At 42.5% G+C, this 11,408-nt stretch overlaps 1 pseudogene; it reads right to left on the reverse strand.

The window, feature by feature from the left end:
* Nucleotides 1–621: 621 nt before the first annotated feature.
* Nucleotides 622–11,408, reverse strand: part of LOC121403712 — a 13,226-nt pseudogene continuing 2,439 nt past the window's right edge.

Raw genomic sequence — 11,408 nt, forward strand, 5'->3', positions numbered from 1 at the left:
CAGGTGATCTGTCCACAGGGCCTCCACCAACAATATGTAGCGAAAAGCAAAAAGAAGGACGTGAGGTTGATTTCAGTGCAGATGTAAAAAGTAAAGAGTAAAATAGAATAAGGCTAGAAATGCTGTATTTTGTATACTAAACATAAACATGAACTTACTGCACCACAAGTCTAATCAAACAAATGATTTATGCTTTCAAAGTTGGCCACAGGGGGCACCATCTTGTAACTTTGTTATACATCTTTGCAAGACCAAGACTGTGCACATGCTCAGTGTGGTCTGGGCTGCTTAGGGATCGTCATAAATGATCAAAACAGCACAAGTCAAATAATATCTGCCAGAAGCCGATACAACAAGACTGATTAATAATCAGAATATACAGACTGCACTGGGTCCTGTGTTGTCATGTAATCTAATGTGGATTTTATAGTTTTTGTATTGTTTAATACAATACAATTAAACAAATGTCTTGCATTACATTCACTTGCCTTCTGCCTAATGAGCTCCTTTGATTAGTCTGATTGCCTAAATGCAAATCTGCCCCAGACCCATCCTGCAAATAACCCGGGGCAGGAGGAGCTCCACCCCACGCGCCCGGGAGACCAATAGAAAGAGCCAAAGTTGTTATTATAATTTATTATCAGAAGTAGAAATGCTCTGCATGCGGCTGTGCATCATGGAGCCAGAATGTCAAGTCTCACCCAGATCATTGTCACAGTATTTTTGTGCATTTTGTGATCTCTATACAAAATACAGTTACAGTACTTTCATTAGTGTTACTCGTTAGGGTTAATTAGTGGCGCCAGAACATTCCTCACATTAACCCATCAAACCCTCCAGTGATTGGGTCAGTCCATGGGACACAGGGGAGGGGGGGGGACTTGTGACCTTCCCAAATGTCAGTTTCATACAATCAGCCCAATTATTAACACTATGTGTGCCACTATCTGTGCTCTCTGATTTAACTGGTTACATTATTATTGGCTGCTGGGGGCCATTTCCCTGAAGTTACACACAGTATTGTAGTCACACGTCCATCAAGTTCAACCTTTTCACTCTATTTCACCTGTAACTGCCAGTTATCATCTTACTATCATTGATATAGCGCCAACATTCCCTGTAGCGCGGTATCTAAGCCCAAATGAAAAATAAGAATTTCTAAAAGGACCAAAATGCCAGTTCTTGTTGAACTACATGCAGCAGGCTGAGAGCCTAAAGACATGGCAGACTATAATGGGTCTTATGGGCCATAATTCGGGTTTTCATGGTTTGGACCAGACACAGGGTCCTACTGAGAAATAACGAGATACAGAATTATTGGGCCGACGTCCGTATCTTCATCCCCAGTCCCAGAGGCTTGTGCCATTGGTCGCCCTTATCTGCGGCACAGAACAAAGTCATTGTTGGGTCTCGGCCCAGGAACTACATTCTATTCCTAGTGGTTCTGCCGGATCCCTGAGAGACTCAACGCGACGGGAGAGAAGGACCAGAAATATTATTCGTGTTTCTTGTTGTTCTCTGTGCTCTGAATTGAAGACAAGAAGTCCGTCATGAGTTTGGCGCTTTTCCTGGGCCTTTCCATCACTACTGAGTGGCCGCAGTTCTCCAGAATCTCTACTTGGCACCCGCGGATAGAACCGGCCAAAACCTCAGCCCCAGATACATCCAGAACCTACAACAAAAGAAAGGTACTGCCATTGTTTCAGATGATTTTGATAAATATCTCACATCTGTGTCCCATTCCTCATTGAGCAAGAGATATTTTTATAGCCCCAAAACTTCTGGTTCTGGTGTTTGTAACACTCTTTGATCACTGGATAATTGATTCATTAGTTCATTAGGCTCTGGTTTACTCAACCAGCTGCATATAAATTCAGGCCCAGCATAGGGGATGACATTAGTGATAACATTTTACTGCTTATAAATGGCAGTAAAAATGGCAGTTGGACAAGGCTCTAGGAACTGGATTCCATTCAATCAACATTGAACCAGCTGGGATATCAAGGAAACACTGATTTGTTTGTTACTTCCCACTTCAAAATGTTTACTCTGTATTTCTCCTCTTTGCACTTTCCTCTCTGCTCTTTGCAATCTCTTCTCTGCACGCTCTTCTCTGCACTTTGCTCTTTGCACTCTCCTCTTTGCACTCTCATGCTTCATAAACATTTTTTCGTCACTTCCTCCAACAAGTCACAAAGGGATAGAAATTTCAGCCTCTCTCCATTCCTCCAACTTTTTCCCAACCTTTCTGCTTTACATCTCTTTAAACTCTTTAGAGAAGCCTCCCCTCCCTCTGTTTAGCTACCAAATGTATTACCTTATGTTACATCTCTTACCTGCTTATTTCTGATCTTGCCACTCCCACACCTTGTGTCTCAATCCCTTCCCTTTAGATTGTAAGCTCTTTTCCACAGGGCCTTCCTCACCTGGTTGTTATATATGTTACTCTGTATGTTATATTATGCACAATATGTTGGCACTCTTAAAATACATGTTAATAATAATGTGGGACCTCAGGCCTCATTTATGTGTGACACAACATGACATCGGTAGAACACAACACTGGGGTGCACAATGCAGCCCTGGCCAAACCGCATGTACTAAGGAGTTCTTTTTGCAACCTGCACCAGGTGTTACAATCTCTAATGATATACAAGTTTGGGTGTGGGATAGGGACACACGCATAGCACCCACAGCCTGCCCCATGTAAATAAAGTGTTACTGAACTCAGGCTGCTCTGTATTCAGCTAAGGACTGGCCAGAGCATTCATACCTCACCTATCTGCCCAAAGCCACACCCACCAGCACCCTAATATTAGTCCTCCCTTGTTCCTCCAGATGGTGGCGCTGTATCCCAACTCTGCTTTAAACAAAGTGCTAATAATCCAGTGATTTTAGTCCCACCTGATGTTGCCCCTGAAAATCCCCCCAGCCCTGCACAAGTCTGATGGAGACTCTTACCTGTTCTTGTTTGCCCCAGATTATCTGAGTGGGAGCCACAATTTTGTTCATGTTTTCCTGCAAACTGTGTCTCGACTTCTCATTGACAAGAGCCATAAACACTAGAGAAAGAAAAAATAATGGGAATTAAAAGGAACCTCTCATAGCAGTGTCCCCAGTACATTTAGACCAGTGAATCCCAACTAATGACTCGTGAATAACATGTTCCTCCCAAACCCCTTGGCTGTTGCTCCCAGTGGCCTCAGAGCAGGCGATTATTTTTCAATTCCAGGCTTGGAGGCAAGTTTTAGTTGTATAAAACCAGATATACTGCCAAACAGAGCCAGTCCACATAGCGGTTACCAATAGCCAATCACAGCCCTTATTTGGCACCTCAAGGACTTTGTTTAATGCTTGTGTTGCTCCCCAACTCCTTTTATAATTGATTGTGGCTCATGGGTAAAAAACATTGGGAGCCTTGATCTAGACGGAGGACAGACTACAATTCCCTTTTCAAAAGCACTTCCTTCATCTGACAAAAGCCTGACTTCAACCAGGGAGCACAATCTGTTACTATATTGCCCCCATTGGGTTTAAGGTCCTGCCAATGAGTTAATGATGTCACTGCCAGGGATAATGACACGTAGTCAATGCCAATGGGTTTATGATGTCACTGCCAGGGATAATGACACTTAGTCAATGCCAATGGGTTTATGATGTCACTGCCTGGGATAATGACACGTAGTCAATGCCAATGGGTTTATGATGTCACTGCCAGGGATAATGACATGTAGTCAATGCCAATGGGTTTATGATGTCACTGCCAGGGATAATGACACGTAGTCAATGCCAATGGGTTTATGATGTCACTGCCAGGGATAATGACAACTAATCAACATTGCATCATAAATGCCTCGCAGCGATTCTTCTGTGCTTTATGGCTAATCTCTGCCTAAAGCTCTTATCCATTATACATCACTCTGTGTAATCAAATTGCACTTAATTATCCGTCTCTGCAGACAAAAAGCAGGTCACATCCAGCCGGGGAGATTGGCTCTTTGGTGAATGGGATTCATGGGAAGAATTGTCTCCAGTTCTGGTTTAAATCAATGTCCAATATGGGACCAGTGAGTTCAGTTTTGCTGCTCACAAATAAACTGTTACTGGTTTCTAATTGTCTGGGGAAGTGCAGGGGCTCTGGGGTCCATGCAAAAGCCCAGCATCCTTGTCTTGCTTTATGGCAGGGATTCTAGACATAAACTCAATCTCATAACAACCGTCTCATAGGAACAGTCGCCCATTAGCTGAAAGTCTCATTTACATTTACAGCACTGCTGGCTGGAAGCACCGGAGACGGATTTTGCTGAGAGAGTGAGGAAAGTGCAGCCAAACACTTCTAGTTGAGTAATTAGCCTCTCTAAGGGGGCCTGCAAAGTAAGAGGGGGTCGCAGGTGACCCACAAATCATGGGTGGCCCAGGCTAGAAGGCGATGCACGGTTTGCAGGGGGCCTGGACTCGGCTAATTATGTGACTGGTTTTGGATATGGAATGTGAAAGTAAGGGTTACATCAATGAGATGGCAGGATGGACTGGCAGGGCATTCTGGGATTTGTAGTAGCACATATACATGGTCTTGTGGTTCATCTTAACTTACATTGTCTGTAAAATTCATTATGGGGAATGCGCACGTCAACGAGCCCCTGCAGGACCTGGAAGGAAGGAGCAATAAATATTGACAGTCAGCACTTGGCTTTTAAAGGGCAACACACCTGCATAAACCCTGATAATATACATTTAAAGGGTAAGTAAAGTGTAAAATAGAATAAGGCTAGAAATGTTGTCTTTTGTATACTAAACATAAACTTACTGCACCACAAGTCTAATCAAACAAATGATTTATGCTTTCAAAGTTGGCCACAGGGGGTCACCATCTTGTAACTTTGTTAAACATCTTTGCAAGACCAAGACTGTGCACATGCTCAGTGTGGTCTGGGCTGCTTAGGGATCGTCATAATTGATCAAAACAGCACAAGTCAAATAATATCTGCCAGAAGCCGATACAACAAGACTGATTAATAATCAGAATATACAGACTGCACTGGGTCCTGTGTTGTCATGTAATCTAATGGGGATTATATAGATTTTGTATTGTTTAATACAAACTTTCTCCAACTCTGCAGAACCAGTGGCTGCAGCAAAATAATCCTCCAAATAGAATCCCAGTTTATCTGTTTAAATCTGGCTCCATGATCTTTGTCCCTGCAGCTGGAGTTGGAGACAGTAAAGGGGATGTAAAGGCAAAAATAAAATCCAATACAAATCTCTACACAGTCTCCGACTGCTCTACAGGGAAACAAACAAAGCTGCTTGAGTTCTGCATGGCTGGGAAGTAAGGTGGGGGCTCCCCCTGCTGTTCATAAGTATGATTGTTTCCCTGCAGAGCAGTTAGGGACCGTCTGACAATTCCTATCCACAGCATTAAATGAAGGGAGAATTTCACTGTATACAGTCAGGTTTCTTATAAAAAACGGTACACATTTTTTTTATTAAAGTATATTGGAGATAGGTTTCTTTTCATTAAAGAAAGTAAAAATGGGATTTTATTTTTTTGCCTTTACATGCCCTTTTAGGTGTCTTTGCTTTCATTTTGCAGGATAATACAAACCTTACAGAAGGGTTTATTTGCACTTATAACATTGCATTTTGCCCTTTATGACATGGCTCAGTCACTTACTGAAACACTGACCTCAAAATGCACTGGCGCCACATTCAGTCACATTTATGCCAAAGATCCCCCTGCTAAACGTACCCCTGAATATTATGATATGATTCATCACTGTACAAAATAAAGACCAAATTATTAGAAAATTCAAATTCTATATAGAAATCTGTCAAATTCTGGGAGCTAGAGGCAAAATACAGTAATAGTGACAGACGTCAGTGTATCAGTGGGAGAGATAAGGAAGCCGAGTCAAAGCAGAGAAAACAAACCCACCGAACGTTTAATTTACTTAAATATATAAAATCCGAACCTCTAATGTGACACAAGTAAAAGTAACCGGATCATAAAAAGTTGAGAAATAGGACCTTTAAATAGTGACATTTTCTACTTCAAGTCAGTCTTAAGAATGAGCAGTTTGGGTTGTGTTTGTGCTGCAGATATTCTGTACAATCCGAACCTGAAACTCAACAAATGACATCAAACCATGTCCCAAAATGATCAGTCAGTTCACATCTCTTTGGTCATTGGGCAGCGCCCCCTGCTGGCTCCATAAAAGGGGATTGTAGCACAACAGGAGGGCTAAGGGAGCTGATGCAGGAGCTACAGGAACAGTTTCATAGAGGAGGGGAATCATGATACTTTCATTATATTTCCTAGAAACAAAAATGTAAGGGGCAAATAAAATAAAATTTGAAGGCAGAATAGCTCCGCCATTACCCAGGATTGCAAAACCCAGAAGTGCAACAATTAATATGAAAAAGTAGGGATGCACCGAATCTAGGATTCAGCCAAATCCTTCTGCCCGGCCGAACCGAATCCTAATTTGCATATGCAAATTAGGGGCAGGGAGGGAAATTGCATGAATTTTGGTCAGAAAACAAGGAAGTAAAAAATGTAATCCCCTTCCCACCCCTAATTTGCATATGCAAATTAGAATCCGGTTTTGTTATTCGGCTAAATCCTTCGTGAAGGATACGTGGGTTCAGCCGAATCCAAAAAAGTGGATTCGGTGCATCCCTATCAAAGAGCAAAACGATGAATAATCTGCACCCCATTTTATTGTATAACAGGAAGCACTGGACTGTCCCCCTCAATACCCAATTGGGACCCGCAGGTTTGGGCCGACCCCGGAATCCCACTCGGCGAATTCAGGTTTAACTCTTCTGCTGTTCTCCCCACCCGCACCCTTACACTGCCAGCTTCCTTTGCGAAGCCGTTGCATAAGATTTGGCCAAATACCGAACCAAATTTTGTATATGCAAATTAGGGGTGGGAAGGGGAAAACATTTTTTACTTCCTTGTTTTGTGTCAAAAAGTCACGTGATTTCCCTCCCCACCCCTAATTTGCATATGCAAATTAGAATTCGGATTGCGGGCCGGGCAGAAGGATTCGGCCGAATCAGAATCCTGCTGAAAAAGGCCAAATCCTGGATTCAGTGCATCCCTATTAGGAATTAGTTGGGGCTGGCTGTACAGGTATGGGACCCGTTATTCAAAATCCTTGGGAACCGGGTTTTCTGGCTAATGGATCTTTCCGTAATTTGGATCTTCATACCTTAAATCCACAAAAAAATCATGTAAACATGAAATAAACCCAATAGGCTGGTTTTGCCTCCAATAAGGATTAATTATATCTTAGTTGGGATCAAGTACAAGCGACTGTTTTATTATTACACAAAAAAAGGAAATCGGTTTAAAAATTTTTGATTTTTTTTTTTGGATAAAATGGAGTCTATAGGAGATGGCCTTTCCGTAATTCGGGGGTTTCTGGATAATGGGTTTCCATATAACGGATCCAATACCCGTACTTTGCTTCTCATTGTTGGACAATTGAAAGTAAATGATATTTCTGTACCCACTAAACCCTATTTCTTTCCTCTGAGTGATCAATGTAAACGGATTGTTGGCCCATGAGATGACGATTTTCTATAGAGACATAAATGTCTTTTCCAGGTGGAGAACAGGGGAGAGAGAACTAAGCAGCGCTCAGTTACCTGCTGGGGGATCTTGAAGCGAACACAAGAGCAGAGTCTCAGCATGTCCTCCATTTCTCCGGCTGTGGACGGGATGAGCAGGATCCTCTGGTCGTCGCCAGATTTTTCCAGGCCCTTCAGGTGTTTTAGGAACTTACTCTCGGTTGGATACATCAAACCTAATTGTCGTGGCCCAGGAGAGAGACATGTGCAACGAGTTAAACTCTTATTCCAGTGTCATGTTCTCCTCTGCACAAGGTCTGGCCAACAACTCCCAGCATCTTACTCCAATGTCAGCTCAAGAACTATCCATGGGGAGCCTGGGGGGTTTATGGGGGATCAGAGACAAACAGACCTAACACCCCCATGTAAAATACCAAGGGTCACCTGGAGGGGGGTAAAGGCACCGGCACTGGGCCCCCTGATTCCAGTGAAGCATTTAAACTAAAGGGCACAATGACATTCCTGTGTTTCCTACTTTGTGGTTTGGGGGGCTCTTCCCTGTTTCAGCACAATAATGTCCCCCATACACAGAGCCAGGACCCTACAGAATGGATTTGTTGAGATGGGAAGAACCTGACGGCACAGAACCCTCAACCCAACTGAACCCCTGTGGTAGAGTCCTGGGGTGGGTCCAGTTGGGAAGACCTAAGCCCAACCCGGACCCGCTCGGCAAGAGCTGAACCCGGACCCTCTATAAATCCCCCCTCTTCCTGCTCCCGAAACCAACCCGCAGTGTCTTAATTTTAGGCCTGACCCGGGACCCACGAAAACCTGAAGTGATGTCACTGGGGGACAGAAGTGACATCACTCCGGAGGTGGATCAACCAGGTCGGGGGAAATAGTTGCATTTAACTGCAGGACTCAACCCCTGTGGGATGAACTGGAACCCCGACTGTGAGACTGATCCCCAACATCAGGGCCCAACCTCATTCTTGTGGCTGAATGGAAGCAACTCCCAGCAACAATGTTCCAACATCTAGTGGGAACCTTCCCAGAAGCACCGGGGCAGTTTATAGCAGCAAAGAGAGGGGCAACTTTCATTTAATCCTCTTGGGTTGCCAAAGGGCTGTTGGGTGTCAGAGGTCCCTGTATTTGGGCCATATATTACATCCTTGGCTTATATCAGACAATCGCATGTCATTATGCAGTAACAAGCCGCGTCTATATGAGACACTTTATATACATTAAGCTCCCAGTCTTCTTCATGCCCATTCCCAGGATTCCCATTAGACTGTTCCTTTACAGAGAAGAGCAGCTTGTCTGGAGGAAGGATTTACCTGCAGGACAGATGAGGGTGGGCTGTGATATCAGTTGGGTGCTGGCGGCATAAACACCTGCCACATTCCCCCCATCCAGGTGCCGAACCAAATGGAAAGGGGCCTCTTGTTCAGTCCGATGCTTTCCCACAAACTGTAGGACAAATCATATCAATTATTACACAACTGGATGAACAGTAAATGATACTTAGATACATGTATGTGGCAGTCCACTAGGGGCAGTGACAGCACACGGGACAATGAGCAACATAACAAACAGCAATTGAGACTTTGCAATTATGTACTGATGTGTAATAAGAGACTGGAATGTGAATAGGGAAGAGGCCTGAATAGACAAGAGGAGCATATAAAAAGTAACAATAACAATACATGTGTAGCCTACAAGAGCATTTGTTTTTAGATGGGGTCAGTGACCCCCATTTGAAAGCTGGAAAGAGTCAGAAGAAAAGGGCAAATATTTTTACAAAAACTACAAAAAATAATAATGGGGGACCAATTGAAAAAGTTGCTAAAATTGACATTCTATAACATATTAAAAGTTAACGTAAAGATGAACCGCCCCTTTAACCCTTTAAGTGCCAAGAACGTAGAATCTACGTTCTGTGGAAAAGTAACTTGAAATGCCACAGAAAGTAGATCCTACGTTCTGCAGCACTTCCGGGTTTGTGGAGCGGAGGAGCGGCTGTTAGAGCCGCTCGCTCCGTTCCGCTTCGATCCCCTGCCCTAGCCAACGAGCAGAGCAGGGGATCGAGTGGCCCCTGGGCGCGATCGCCCAGGCCCAAAAGCAGCAGCAGGCACGTGTTACTTACGTGTCCTGCTGCTGCAGCCTGCACTGCGCCGTCGATCTCCGCCCCCACAGCACAGGAACACGCAGATCGTCGCAGATGTCTTCCTGGGACCCCTCCACATCGTGTGCAACAGTCTTCAGCGACTTTTTCAGGTTAGTGCAACAATTACACACACAACACAACCAACACACACTTATTACAGTAATAAACACTTAGATTCACACTTACACACACTTACACATACATTTTGGGGATTGGGGGCGTCACTTACACTCACTGCACTTACACACACGTGCACACGCACACACGCGCACATAACATGTAATTTACCATTTGTACACACGCACATACATGGCATTGTGGCTTTTTTTTTTTCTTATCGCATCGTCTCTTTTTGTGGCTGAAAAAAATGTTTATGCCATACGAAAGCGATTCTGCTGAACCGTACTGTGCAATATCCTTTTTGTATTATTTCGGTGATTATATTGCAATTTTGGTATTATTTTGGTGCAATTTTTAGCCATTTATTGAATTTTTAGCCATGTATTGCATTTTCAGCTCTGCATATGTTGGTGTTCACTTGTTTCTAGCCCGTATTAACCTGTTTGGCCCAGCTAAAATATTCAAACTTGATTCTGACGACATAACACTAGTCTGGAAAAAAAGCATGATTTTTGTTATCTCTCTCTGCAGAGAGATAAATTTAACATATAAAGAATATTACATTATCACATTCCCATTGTTCTTATAAATTGTACACAATTTAACTATATCACATTCAATACTGTATGAATCTAAAACTTAAATTTAACCCGTTTCAATATCAGCCCATCAGTTCATTATAGGGGAAAATCCAATCAGAGAGACATCATGGCTTTGGATAGACATATGAAGTAATATTCAGCAGTCACTTGTATTCAGTCAATGCAGCAGTCTCTGTACAGTTCTTAAGAGTTCATAATCAGTCCATGGATTCGATATTAGGATAGGCAAAAATGTAAAGGCATCACAGATACGAATGGCAAACTTTGAAATGACTCTTTGTATGTATGTAGAGTTTCTTTCAATGAGTGGTGTGATCAATGATAGATGTTCTATTTGGAATGGATTGGAATAATCTCAACAGCTACTGGTGGAATTTTTGCTCAGATCACCAACCTGGAAACAAAGAGACAATGTGAAATATCTGGTGTTCTGGTAATACTGACTTATCTAGTGTACTAGCTAAAGAACTCTAATGAAACTACTGTATGAACTGTCAGTAATGAGAAGTGGTTGTACATTTATGATATGAGTGAAGACTTTTGTTTTCTTGTGGTTAATTCAAATGGAGAAAGTCCACAACACCTGATAGGATTGTTGCAGAGAATTGACAGGACAGCTGGGAATAAATCCAACCAAATGCTGCCAGTAATTGTGTTGTTGGAAGTGGGATGGTACAAAGACACAACTCCACTTAATATCAGTGTAATTTGCAAATTTGTAACAGAATCGAAAATTTAATTATGTAAACTATCAAATACAACCTGTACTGTTTCCTTCTTATAACAAAATAATATTGATAAATCATAACCAGGAAAAACATTTAACAAGTTCTCTATTGTACCTTAATATTATTTTTTATATATATTTATATTTTTAGCCTAAATGTGAATGACATAGACCCATTTCAGTAGCATCATTTATTTTTTTTCAAATTTGGTAG

Source organism: Xenopus laevis, chromosome 4S (genome assembly GCF_017654675.1).
Source record: "Xenopus laevis strain J_2021 chromosome 4S, Xenopus_laevis_v10.1, whole genome shotgun sequence".
In the NCBI taxonomy this organism is placed as follows: domain Eukaryota; kingdom Metazoa; phylum Chordata; class Amphibia; order Anura; family Pipidae; genus Xenopus; species Xenopus laevis.